This window comes from Pyxicephalus adspersus, chromosome 5 (genome assembly GCF_032062135.1).
Source record: "Pyxicephalus adspersus chromosome 5, UCB_Pads_2.0, whole genome shotgun sequence".
Classification (NCBI taxonomy): Eukaryota; Metazoa; Chordata; class Amphibia; order Anura; family Pyxicephalidae; genus Pyxicephalus; species Pyxicephalus adspersus.
Genome location: NC_092862.1, coordinates 3,881,663 through 3,896,345, shown reverse-complemented (window position 1 = coordinate 3,896,345; position 14,683 = coordinate 3,881,663).

Below are 14,683 nucleotides of genomic sequence, written 5' to 3'. Positions count from 1 at the left end.
GAAAAAGCTGAATGATTTCTAGAAGCACAGAATATACCTGGGGATTAAGGCTTTAAAGTAAAAAAAACAGTCACTGTTGATCCAGGGAACATCCGATTGCCTCATGGAATCAGGAAGGATTTTTTTCCCCTGTACCTCTGGACCAACTATGTCTTATAGGGTTTTATATCTGGGATATGTTTATTTCCCTAGTGGTTGAAGTTGATGAACTTGATGTATATTCCAACTTGATGAACTTGATGAAGTCTTTTTTTAACCTAACCTACTATGAAACTATGTATATAAAGTAAAAACTATCTTCGTTTTCTCTTTAAAACATATTTTTTTAAAAAAAATGAAGCCTCTCGTCTTCTGTCTTTACTGCCGTGGCAGTAACTACTGCCCCTATGCATGCCCAAACTCAGGCTTTTTCATGCATAAGATCAGCACTCTTTTTTTTCCATATACAGCAAGCTTTGTCACCTAATCTCGTGCCTGCGCAGTGCGAAATCGGGTGATGTAGCTGTAAGAGGAAAAAAGACGGATGAAGATGGTGGTGCTCACCTTCAAAGGAGGATTATAGGACTGTGCAGGACCCAAACAAAGAAAGCGCTGGAGGATTCGTTGAAGCCCCCTTTCCTACAGAATGTGGTTTTGCCTGAAAGTTCCATATTCTCTCACTTCATTCATAATATAAAAATGAATTGAGGTTCACTCTCTCTCCTGAACACCATACCAAACTGTGCAAAAGATAGGAACCTTCTCCCCCCAGTGATGTAATGTTCTGTTTTCTGGGTTCAGTCTTTGGCCCATACTCAGTTCACGTCAATAGAATAAAACATTTTCCCACCTATGGTTCAAAATGACAAAATATCCCTGAGCACTAATTACTAGGATTTATTGTTATTTCATTGGATGACGTCTTGCCTTGCCACAACACATACTGATATTTATATCTTATATTTCCCTTTGTATTGTTAACTGTTTAAACTGCATTAGAAAATGACTTGCTATTATCTGATGATTTGCAATAAAAGCCGGGGCTTAGCCTATAATTATAGTGTGTGGATGGAAACAATATTCTGCTGCTCACCAGTATCCTGCAGCACTTATGCTTTGCAGTAATTAGTGTGATTTATGAATGTTCAGCCATAATAAAGTTTGTGAGATAAAAAATCAAAATATGATGAAACATTAAAGCTCTATTATGTTTAGTTTTCCCAAAGACTTGGCAGGCTTAGTAAGGATTAGTAAGATTTGAATTATGGAACCTCAGGTTCATCACCTTGTTTTTAGCTACAAGAGCAGCCCCAGATCAGATGTCCCCCCCCCCTCTTGATTCCTGCAGGTCGCGCTAAATTGTGAGCCATCATTTCATAGGACCCCAGATTACTTACCATATATACTCGAATATAAACCAGGGTTCTTAATTTTTTAATTTTGTCTTAAAATACAGAAAAATACTTTGACTCAAGTATAACCCTAGGGCAGCAGATACAGCCCAAACTGCTAACATTCAGAACAGTATTCAACTCAATAAAATGAATGAGAATAAACACATCCATAGTGTTATTTTTAAAACATTTATTGAAAAGGGGGCAAATTCAAACCATATGGCCTTAGTCTATTTCTCTTTCCCCCTTTTTACAGGATGAAGTTTTTTAAATTGGATACGATGGGTTACTTGCTCCTAAATAATCTTGCATGCATTATGTGTGGAATAAGATCTAATGCTGTCTGAGACAGCAAAAGTTTGTTATACTTTTTACATCAGGACACAGTGCCATCTAGAGATGTGTTCTGAGTATAAACCAAGATTCTATTTCTAATAATTATTAATAATTTCAGGTCAAATTGCAGGGTTTATATGTGAATATACCAAACGTCAAATGGATATCCAAGGGCTAAGGACCTTTGCCCTTTTCTATGACCATTCCTACTAAGATCTACTGATCACTGGACCTGCCATTTAAGTCTATATGCTTTAACTGTAAAGACCAAATACCAGTTCACTCCTAAGAAACAAAGAGAACTGCTGGGCCCCTACAAGTGGATGATTACTGTGCTCTGTGGCATTAGTGCCCTATTAGGAAAATACATACAGTATATTCTGTATTAGGATAGTACCTAATACAGGTGTACGCTATTGCTTTTTTAGGCCGCTTGCATCTGGGCAATTTTGACCCCAACAGCCTTCTTTCCAGTATCCCTAATGTGGACACTAAAATGAGAAAGGGAGAATTTTCTGCCTTATGGAAAAACATCAAGAAATGTTATTGTCTAAGTAGTATCCTGCCTTTTGCCTTGAATTCACCTGGAAAATAGCTGCACACTTTCAATCCTTTAAGCTTCATATCTATATATCTGCTGTATGAGATCATCTAGCGTACTGCTGTTTCTGTTTATCTAAATAACTTTAGGGTGAGATTTGGTGGAGTCACCAGTGTGCTGCTTACTGTTCTCCTTGCTGGAGAAGAAGCTGTACCTGGGGACTGGTAATGCAAGGATCTCCCTGCTTCTCCCTTCTTCCAACCACTCTGTGATCTGGGCTTCCGCCACCTGTATTCCACCAGTCATCAGCTCACAAGTCATTGGGGCAACTCTGGCATGGGGAAGCAAAGCCCTTCTTCTACCACAGAGCAGAGACACAAAAACAACAATGGGGAAAGGAACATCTGCAAGGAGCCCATAGGAAATATTACTCTGCATTTTTGGTGCATACCTTTCATTGTATTGTACCTTGTCAATGTGGGATCACTATATTCAAAAATCTTATGCTTGAGGGACCGTCTACATATACCACTTGGAAGAAAATTGGCAAATGGTTTCACTGTGTCACCAGAATGAATAAATGGGGTCCAGTCTACTAAATCACCAACGGGACACAATTTCCATTATTCACTCATCTCCAGTAAAATCCATTTTCCACTGGAGTTTGCTTTGAATAATTGATCAGACGGAATATAAATAATATTTCCTGGGCTTAACAAGCTTTTTCTCATATCCGGGTGATATGGCCGTGCAATGGAACATGGGCGCTCACAGGGGAGAAATTGGGTCACCATAATGAAATCTCTATTTCAGGTTTCCCTGATAGGACAATCGTCCACGCTGCGCCTATTCTAGGAAATTAATGCGTCTAATTAGAAAGCAGATTAAGTTGTAAACAGGCTCGGTGTCAAATGAAAGCCCCTTAGTCCTTTTTTCCACTAAAATGCTAGCGCGGCTTTAATAAAGCTATAATTATAAATCAGGACAATAACATAATAACAGTGCAACACAACAACACAAAACATTGCAACAACACGCTGCTACCATATAAAACATTATAACAGTGTACTGGAACAGAAGAGCATCCAATCAATGCTCTTACAATGTATCAATGAGTGATGGAAATGTAAATGTGAGGATTATTTGCGTTTGGGTGTTTATTATGATTTTTCCTTTTACGGGATTTTTTCTTTATTTTCACTTGGTAATCCTGCCATTAACACACTTCCTGTCCAGGGCTGACAACACTCACTCACTGTATTGGTTCTATGTAGAAGATGCATTGCCACCCTGAGACGTGAATTATTATAGACTTACAGAACGCCTTTCCTTCCTGTCATCTGCATAACATGGGGCTGGTGCTCTGTAGTCAGTGGAGAAGATTGGGCAGCACTAACAACAAGATTCAAAATTTTAGATCACTATTGTTGCCTCAATACAGAAAGAGCTCCTTGAATATCTGTCTGGAAACCTTTTTTGTAAGAAGCAAGTTTATTGTTCGAGGTTAGATTGTAGGCTCTTCCAGGCATGGTCATCTCCTCCTCATTGTCATTGTTTGTATCTGTTTGTCATTTGCAACCCCTATTTAATGTAGAGCGCTGCTTTATAAATACAACTTGATAATATAAATAATATAAATCTCTTCTGGAGGCTCTTCTTTTACATGTAATCCTACCACAAATCAGAAGGACCTCCAACTGTGAAGCATGGTGATGGGAATGTTATGTTTTAGTTTGGTTTCTTGCTTCAGGGTTTTATTACAATGTGATTGATGACAATGTGAGGCCCATAAGCCTAGTGAATTTGATTTTTCAACACAAAAATGATGCAAAGCACAAAAGAAATTCGTTAGGATAGAAGGAAAGGGAAGGCTATTTGAAAGGCACCCATTATTGAAAATTATATTAGAATAAAAACATAGCTTTAATAATTAATATTGTTACATGAATAAAACAGGGATATGTATAACTTACAAAAACATACAGTGCAAATAGATACAATCACACTTTGATTGATATTGCTATGTTTGTATAGAGAATAAAACAGTTTCCTTTCCCGACGCGTTTCGCCCAGAGGGCTTCCTCAGGGGATATGGGCACAATAGAAATATAATAATAAAGGAAATTGAGGATTAAAAAATGTCCCAGTTAAAGTCCAGATTACAATATGATTGAAAGTCATGGGATGATTTAAACGGAAATCCATGAAGGAACTCGTATGTGGCAATGGTAAAAATTACAATGCCAACCACTGTTTTAGTGGAAACCCAGTTTTTAGAGCGGCTTGATGATTTTTTCCATAACTGGAGACGATACATTTTCATTAGAGATGCTGGGTGATCCAGCAAACCTGGAATGAATCTGGTCCAAGATTTAAAACATTTGTTAAGAAATAGCAACTTACTTTAAGAAATCCATTCCAGGTTTACTGGATTGCCCAGGTTCACTAATGAAAGTATATCCTCTCCAGCCTTGGAAAGCTTTAAAAAATCAGGCCCTTTGAGTTTGTTTGGAAGCCCCTGAACCTGATTGCCAGACCCTATTGGGGTGGGGAAAGGTGTACCCTACCTGTAACCTGGCTGGCCGGTAAAGGGGGGCAGGGAGTGTGTAACCCCTTCTCCTGGCCATTAAAAAAGACGGACCATAACTAGGGGCAGCAGCCTCATCCCCTCACCCTGTACGCCAAATGATTGAGGATTCTTCAGGGGGGCTTATTGAAATCTAAAAGCCCTTTAATAAGCTGCCCCTGGGAAATGTGTATGGGGGTACATAACACCCATTACCCCAGAAAGAATTAAATGAAGGAGCTAAATATAGGGCTCAAATATTGTTTCAAAAATAACGAATATTAATTTTCCTGTGAATCTATTGTCAATCAATAATGTGCACCAACAGCCCGACCTAGCTCAATGACTACCACCAGCGTGACAGATGCCCCCATGGGCATTATGACTATACAGCACTGGTCAGATTGTTCCCATTTGTGGAATGATTTATTTGGTGGAGTCATTGATGATGGATTTACATTCAAGGTTGTTAATATATTTATATACAATAGGTATTTTAAAAGCCAATTTGTCATATTTAAAGGAACGTCAATTGAGCTGACACAGTAACCTCTGGTACTGGAATGTTGATGAGCTATATTCAGCTGCACATTACAAAGCCCCCTCCACACCAAATTCTTGTGGCTATAAAATACACGTTCATGCCTAAACTTTAAATTACAGAAGCTGCATGCTTGTACATGAGCACCCTCTCCCCAATCCCACAGCAATTGTGGTGAGAATGCTACCGGTATGTCCAGGAGCAATGCAAATACCTGACAAAGTTTGCAAGTGGCTTTGAAAAAGAATTTCTTATATATATACATGCAAAAAAAAGCTCACCTTAGATTTTAATACAGTTTGTCTCAGACAGAACACAAGGATCAGGATTACCATAGACACAGAGTTCGGGATGAAAAGTTAGTAAAACATAGAGTGATGGGTTCAGCAGCACATAAATTGGTTCATATTGCTCAAAACACAGGATCCAGGGGTAAATAACACAATGAGTGCAAGGGTAAGGAGTGTTTAAGGCATGAAGTGCAGTGGGTAGGAGTATGTAAAACACAGAGCAAAGGGGTCAAGACAATATAAGGCACATAATGCAGGGGTCAGGAGTAAGTGGGGCACTTGGTGCAGGGGTCAGGACTAAGTGGGGCACAGAGTGCAGGGGTCAGGACTAAGTGCGGCACAGAGTGCAGGGGTCAGGACTAAGTGAGGCACAGAGTGCAGGGGTCAGGACTAAGTGGGGCACAGAGTGCAGGGGTCAGGTCTAAGTGGGGCACAGAGTGTAGAGGTCTGGAGTATGTAAGACACAAAGCGCAGGGGTCAGGAGTAAGTGGGGCACATGGTGTAGGGGTCAGGAGTAAGTAGGGCACAGGGTGCAATGGTCAGAAGTATGTAAGGCACATAGTGCAGGGGTCAGGAGTATGTAAGACACAAGGTAAAGGGGTCAGGAGTTAGTGGGGTACATGGTGCAAGGGTGAAGATTAAGTTGGGTACAGGGTGCAAGGGTCAGACGTATGTAAGGCACATAGTGCAGAGGTCAGGAGTATGTAAGACACAAAGTGCAGAGGTCAGGAGAATGTGGGGCACAGAGTGCAGGGGGCAGGAGTATGTAAGGTACATAGTGCAGGGATCAAGAATATATAGGGCACAGAGTGCAGGGGTCAGGAGTATAAAAGACACAGAGTGCAGGAGTCAGGAATACGTAAGACAGAGTGCTGGGGTTAGGAGTATGTAAGACATAGAGTGCTGGGGTCAGGAGTATGTAAGACACAGAGTGCATTGGTTAGTAGTGGTTAAGGCACATAGTCCTGGTTCTTACTCTCAAAGCCTGAGTGCTGCTGTACAGAGACTACATGAAGTTGATAGGCCAAATTTTTACATTACTGATATATATAGTATATATATTGTGATAATCAATAAAGAGCTGAAATAATATATGTCTTACTACATATATAGTTAGCCGGGAGTTTAATGTTTGGGTTTAGGTTGGGGGGGGGGGGATTAAGAGGTAATGCAGGTTTTGAAGTTCCAATTAAGAGTATATGTTAGGTGGTGCTTAGGAGTAAGTTAATAGTTTGTGATTTATTGGCCCCTTAAGCAGCTTCAGGGTTCACAGATATTTCCAAGGCTTCCTGCATCCTCCATAGACTGGTATGCAACAGCCATTGGCAAACCATGGGCACCATGATCAATTAGGCTCATATTCCTTTGCAGTAAGAAGATGGGGTATTTAGATTTCCTGCAGGGGGAAATGGGCACACTGATGGGCTGTGGATATTGTACTTTGCACCCTTTTCTAATTTTGAATCACCCCTATTTACAAAACAGCAAATATTTGACCGAATCCCAAAATTCACATGAACAAAAAAGTTTCAACTCCAAGATGGAGTGATGTATAGAGATAGCGGGACTTTTAAGGTACTACTACAAACCACTATATATTAAAATTTCATATTTATTTAACAATTCTTAAAATCATTCTCACTGGGTCCCACTGCACTCTGGACCTGAAGGAACTGTTTAATAACCACATTATGCGGCGCAGAGCATCTTTAATTCCACTTTAGCTTCTATTTGGATTTTAATCTTTTTTTTTCTTGTGGAGGTGATGATTTCCATGCAATCTCAGCAAGTTGAGAGAGACAAACTGAACATCTAAAAGAAGCAAAATCGATACAAACTTTATATGATATGTACTTGGATGTAAGGAAGATGATACATATATCCTTTATCCTTAAATAACAAGCTGCTGTGGCCTAAGCAATTCCAGTCTTGTTCCAGGGTAATGTGAGCCACTAATATTTTGTTCGATGAGCATGCATTTCTATTAGAAAATTATCTTTACATACCCATGTTACAATACTCCTGATGAAGCAGACAAGTTCTGCGAAACGCGTTGTGTTTGGGTCCTAGTGCCCGATACAAGCTTGTAACTTGGGTATTGAGCTTACAAAAGAATTACCATCACCAATTATAAACTGATAGTAGAAATACTCGATATAGTATGTTGAATCATGTGTATTGATGTTTTTATTTGTGTTGGATTTTAAGATCATCTTCATAGTGATTTGTAGTAGTACCTTTAATCAATACATCACTCCATCTTGGAGTTGAAACTTTTTTGTTCATACTTTGCATCCTTCTACAAATATTGTTTAGAGCTTTACATTAAAGGCCGAAACTGGATTCCAGTTTGATTACCAATAAGAAAAAGTGGGTTTCCTTATCCAAGTACAGTATTTTTCGCCGTATAAGACGCTCCGGAATATAGGACGCACCCAATTTTAAAGGAGGAAAATCTAGAAAAAAAGATTCTGAAAGATTATTCCCCTTCTGATCACTCATGTGCCATTCAAATTCCCTTTCTGATCACTCTGTGCCATTCAAATTCCCCTTCTGATCACTCTGTGCCGTTCTTACCTTTTTTTCCACTGTACTGCAGTTGGGGCAGGGATCAGCAGGGGGCGCTGTGCCGGCTTCTTTCACTCTGAACTGCAGACAGGAGAAGAAACACGCTGCATGCAGCCAGAGAGGACAGGAGACACACGCAGGATCGGGTATCGGGTGAGTATCTTATTTTAATTATTTTATAACACATTTGTCGTATAAGACGCACCAACTTTTCCCTCCCAGTTTTGGGGAAGAAAAAGTGCGTCTTATACGGCAAAAAATACGGTATATTTAGGATACAATGTTTATTATGGAATAGGGCGGTAAAAAAGAAAATAATTGCCCTTGTCTGGTCATCTCTTCAGCCAACATGATCACATACAATGACCATCAACCATCACTGACTCATTTCAGCCTTTTCACCAAAATAATCCTGTACCTTTAAGGTGTAAAAACTTTATGAAAAGGTTACAAACAAATGGGAAAATTTACATTCTACAATCCAATTTCTTCATTAAAGTAAAGAAAAAACCACCGTGCAGTAGTGTGTGCTATTAGAGTGTGTTTGCAAATTGCAATGCAATGTTTCAGTGTTCTATTGTCGAGGTGTTAATGAGTTGTGCTGTTATTACCTTGGTGTCCTGACTTATAATTAGTTTTATTGAATTCACAATAAAGATTTAGTTAAACAGAAAATAAAGGAGCAACATGTGTTCATTTAACTCACCAGGTCTGTCCAACGCCTAATCAGCTGTGTATTAGATTCATTCATTTTCAGAAATGGTGCGGGGAGTGATACAGTTAGATGGTAAACCTTTCCTATTGAACTCATAGAGATCAGCTGTGATATAGGAACCGGGCCCTTCCCTCTGCACTATAGAAACAAAGCCCATAAAACAATTATTATTATTATTAATAATAATAATAATAATAATAATAATTAACAATATTTATATATTGCAAACATACTATGCAGTGCTATACAATAAAAAGGGGTTGCAAATGACAGACAGATACAGACAGTGACACAGGAGGAGGAGAGGACCCTGCCCTGAGGAGCTTACAGTCTAGGAGGTGGGGAAGTATCACACAATAGGAGGGGGATATGGAATGGTTGGAAGTAGTGAGAGTGTTAGGAGGCAGAAGAAGACGGGTAGGTGAGGTGGAAGTGTTGGGTTTTGAGGGTTCGTTTAAAAGAGCAGAAAGTAGGAGCAAGCCGAATAGGACGAGGAAGACCATTCCAGAGAGTTGGGGCAGCTCTAGAAAAGTTTCTGAGCCGTGCGTGTGATGAGGTTATGAGTGAGAAAGTCATTAGCAGGTCATTGGAGGGGTGGAGAGAGGAGCTATGGGGTCAAAAAGGTAAGTGGGACAAGAGCTGTGGAGAGATTTAAAGGCAAATCACAGGAGATGAATTTGATTCTCAGGTGAAATGGAAGCCAATGAAGAGAACTACAAAGAGATGCAGCGAAATAGGAGTGCTGGGAAGGCTGTGTATAGGGTAGGTAGGTAGGAAGGCTGTGTACGGGGTAGGTAGGTGGGAAGGATGGATGAGTCTGGCTGCAGCGTTCATATAAGATTGTAGAGGGGAGAGTCGGGTTAGTGGAATACCAGAAAGGAGGAGGTTACAGTAGTCCAGAAGGGAGATGATAAGAGCATGTACAAGGAGTTTGGTGGTCTCAGGGGACAGGTAGGGGCGAATTTTGGACATGTTGCGCAGATAAAAAGTGACCGGACCTGGAAATGTTCTGAATTTGGGGGGTAAATGAGAGGGCAGAATAAAGGTGAAACCAAGATAATGAGCCTGAGGGGAAGGGGGAGTGTTAGTAAAAGTTAGAAATATATCAGGGGGGGATTTGGAATTTGAGGGGGGGATGATGATGAGTTCCCCTTTATCCAGGATGAGTGTCAGACATCCATGATGAGATGGCCGACAGGCAGCATGAGACCTTATCCAGGACTGAGGGAGACAGGTCAGGGGTGGACAGATAGATTTGAGTGTCATCAGCATACAGATGTAAGCCAAAGGAGGATATGAGACAACCGAGAGAGGAGGTGTACAGAGAAAAGAGAACCGGTCCAAGGACTGACCCTTGGGGAACACCAACAGGGAGGAAAGAAGATAAATTATGTAGCTGAAATGTAAAAAAAAAAATCACATGTTTGTGTCTTCTTAACTTAGCAGCACTGAGACAAAAGCTTGCACATCCTAAGCACCCAACATCTAAAAAGAACCAAAGTGACCTATACAATAAGGTGTACTGAAGAATGCATAGACCAGAACATCAAGGAGGGAAAAAACATTGAATAACAGTTATTTTAGACCCACAGTGAGCTGCAGCATTCTGCTTTGAGCTTAACTGCAGTACCATCTGCTCCTATGCAAGTGAATGGGAGCAGATGGAGACCATTGTTGCACTGGTTACATATGGCTGAACTCCAATATTCAGCTGAGTTTTGGTCATATAGAGTACATCACTGATAAATTCCATCAGCCTTTATTGAATCTATGTCCAATGCCAACATGATAGAATCATGTCTGTGTATTTCCTACAAGTTCTTTTTCAGTGGGAGCTGTGAGTTTTATCACATGATATTTCTCTACAAACACCTTGCAATCACTTTATGGATCCCTTTATGGATTCTCGTAGCAGACAACAAAGCCACGTTCAATCGCTGTCCCGTGAACTCAGCAGTCCTTAATGTGGGGACTAGATGCTGTGATGGTGCTCCCCGCACACCACAAATAAATGAACTGATATGGAAAGAGATAACCAAACAGAGGAAGTGATCAATTTACATGCCAACAGACGGGGAAATTAAAGCAGGCTGGGATTGCATTTTTATCTCAAAGAGCTTGGGTAAATTATCATTTCAAAGTATAATGTGCAACCGCATAACAGAGGAAGATTGCATGTTTGTCTTTGATTTTCCGTACATTATCGGGAGGAGAGTTTATTGTGAGCATGAAGATTTAAGATGTTTGTCATTTACTTTGTAAACCGGCGGTAATTGGAGGGATTACAGCTCAGGTAGGATGAGTGGTACAAATTCGCCTCCTCCGAGCACAGTGAGGATGCCAATGTAAAGTGAAAGAACAGGGGCCGTATGGGGGGCTTAAAGTTTGCGTGGGACTAAATCACATCCGTCTTCCTCATCCTATTTGGCTTGCTCCTACATTCCGCTCATTTAACTCAAAACCCATTTTTTCAAACTTGCTTACTCCTCATCTTCTGACTTCTAAACCAGCGTTGGTCCGCCGCTCTGGCCGATTCCTTCTCCTGACTCCGCTGGGGCCGCATTGGCCAGAGCCGAGGTCCATGTCCCCCGTATGGATCACAGGCTCAGGGTGGTGGGCAGGTTGTGTCTCTGGATATCTTCTTCTGGGTTCAGGTCTTGGTCATCTTTTTGGTCAAATCAGAATGATGTAATGTCTAAGCCTGTGTATAGGAGTTCATGGAATAAGGAGAAGAACAACTGTGTGTTTTCAAGTAATAAACAAGATTTATTTGTTTAAACATATTTAAAACGGTACATAGTCCACCCAAAAGTCATACATAGGCATGGTTCAAAAAATAAATATTATAACCCTTTACATTAGTTTTGTTTTAATTATATGAATCCTTCTAGAGATATCTCTATAGCATGGAAAAATGCTTTCACCAGAGGGGAATAGTTTCATTGGACACGTTTCACAGAACTTTGCTGCTTCTTCAGGAATGAGCAAAGGGTCTGAACAGAAAAGTAATATTGTTAATAAATGAACAAAGTAAAAGATGATCCAAAAAAACAAATGATAAAGAAAAATATAAAACACATGTCAAATATTTTCTGTATCAAGAAGAATAGGTTGTGGTATAAGACAACTAACCACCCAAACAGATCCTCCATTGCTCTGTTCCTTGATTATTATTTTTACTTTTCTGTTTACTTTTCTGAAACTATTCCCCTCTGGTGAAACCAGAAATGGAAGGAGATCTGTGAACTTTGAAAATGAATTACGCCACAATGCCTACGGTTGAATGTAGGTTTGTTCTAGAGTGCTTGTCCCAAATACTGTATGTAAATGTTTTAGGGTGCCTAGCCTGTGCAGAGGTTTACTTTATTGTGTATGTAAAGACCAAACTTTTTGGCTATCTGTAAGGATGACATTCTTCCCAATGGTCAACAATTTACAAGGCATTCTCTTCACTGACCACCATGCTAATGTATTGTGTGCTTTGGACATAGACAAGGTTCCCTAAGACCTTGCCAGTATCGGGTCCCCATATGCTGATTTCATCATTCCAGTCTGCTTTTCTGATCCTGAGAGGGCGCCATGTTGGTCCTCAGCAAATAGTAAGTGTACATATTACACAGGTGGGGATGTAGACAACAAATGAAGGACCTTTTCTCCTGTCATGGAAGAAGAGAGAAGACACAGGACCAGAATGTCACATGACAACAGATTTAGGTTAGAAAATGGGCATTTCAGCCAATTGTTTCTATTTGTAAGATCAGACATTGATGTTGAGAGAGAAGGCCTAGTTTGCAATTGCCATTCAAATTCATTGCAAAGGTGTTCAGTGGGGTTGAGGTCAGGGCTCTGTGCAGGACATTGGAATTCCTCTACACCAAGCACGTCCAAAGTCCGGGCCCTGTTCAGATTTCCACCAGCACACAGCCACTGTCATAAAATCAGTAATATGCGGCCCTCTAGCAATGTTGACCACAGTATAAAATACACACGTACAAAAAAGCTATTTTATATTTCATTAGAATTGATCAACCTCCTTGCAATTATCTTCCTGCTACTCGGTGGGCATAATCAGCAGGATGGGAGTCCCCATGTGTGCACAGGGAATCCCTTACGTCATTAAAGTGGGTGTAAGCTGTGCAGGACCCACATGGACCACATCCTCTCTGATTCCATAGAGCCCTCACTAACACCGGACTCCGTGCACGGGGAATCTCTCACGTCATCATGGTGGGTGTGTGCTGTGTGGGTCCCGCGCATACCATGCCCACACTAACCCTGAGTATGTGCTAATGGTCGTCCCCCACACATTTTTACCTCACCAAAGCTGGCCCTCTTTGCAAAAAGTTTGGACACCCCGGCTCTACACCCAACTGGTGACCCCATGTCTTTATGGAGCTGTCTTTTTACCCCAGGGTACAGTCATGGGGGAACAAAAAAAGATCTTCACCAAAGTGTGACCACAAGGATGGAAGAGAACAATTGTCTACAATGTGTTTGTATGTTGTAGTATGAACAGAACCTTTCATTGGAACCTTTCAAGGGAATCCACATACGTTCATTGATTCTGGTATAAAGAAAAAGTATGTTCACCTTTTTATGGTATTTTAATTACTTCAGTAGCCCATTTAATTATTGCCTTAACCCTCCATGTTAATGCCCTGCAACATTCCAGCTGTAACCTAAAATAAAACTGAGCCAGACTGTTATGATTTCACTTTAACGTTGGATTCCCATTTTTGCCTAATGGATTTTTCCATTGAAGCCAATAAAGATTGTCATCAAAATGCACTCACACGTACAACAATGCATCACACACGTGTTTGAAAAAGGATGAGGATGGGAGGGGGGGGGGGGGGGGGTGGACAATAAGGTGTAGAAGGCCATAAATCTCACTTTTTAACATTCACTTTTGATTTCTGTAGAACATTGGCTAGCATTCATTCTGCATGCTTGTCAACACACACACTCCAGCCACATTTTGTACAAAACTCCTCACTCTATCCATTATTTACGATTCCTGCAAATATTTCAGCTATGTCCATGGTTAACAGTGGCCAGTGGCTCAGACTTAATCCAGGTCTGGGGATGATTGGCAAGTCAATCTGCAGTCATCAATGTACCCCATGGGTCATCAAATTCTAAAACTGAGTAGCTGCAAACCTGATGGCTTCTCCTTTATAAATGGATGGCAGAGATGATGGGGAGTGAAAGGAGGAGAGGAAAGGAACAGAGAGAGGGAGGAATAACAAAGCACAGAGATAGCAAGGAGCTGACTTTGATGGCGGAGACAGCGAACTTCCCGACAAATGGCTCCTTTCAGCCTGTTCCACAGAGATAGGGACAGCAAAGTAAATGTATTTTCCTCCTCAATGATCTCCAAATACAATAAAATAAATAAATAACTTAACAGAACCATGAAGATTCTATTAAAGAATAAAAGTGTTTTGGGGTGAACAAATGAAGGGAAAAAAAAATTTGAGCGAGAAAATCCTTCAAGCAAATCCCTGGCTAATCCCCGCACTTCTGCAGGTGAGACCACGGTCGGTGCGCCCAGTGCGTTTCATACATGGCTGACGCCCGCCGCTTGTATATTCATGAGAACGGCCTTCTTTCATAATACTTTTATCTGTCACTTGTAAGTGTGCCAGCCATAAATGAAATTATTTTCCATGTAGTTGAACAGCTAAAGAAACCAAATGAGTTTTTGAGAGAGGAATTTGCATGTGCATTATACCGTAGACACGCGCCGCTAA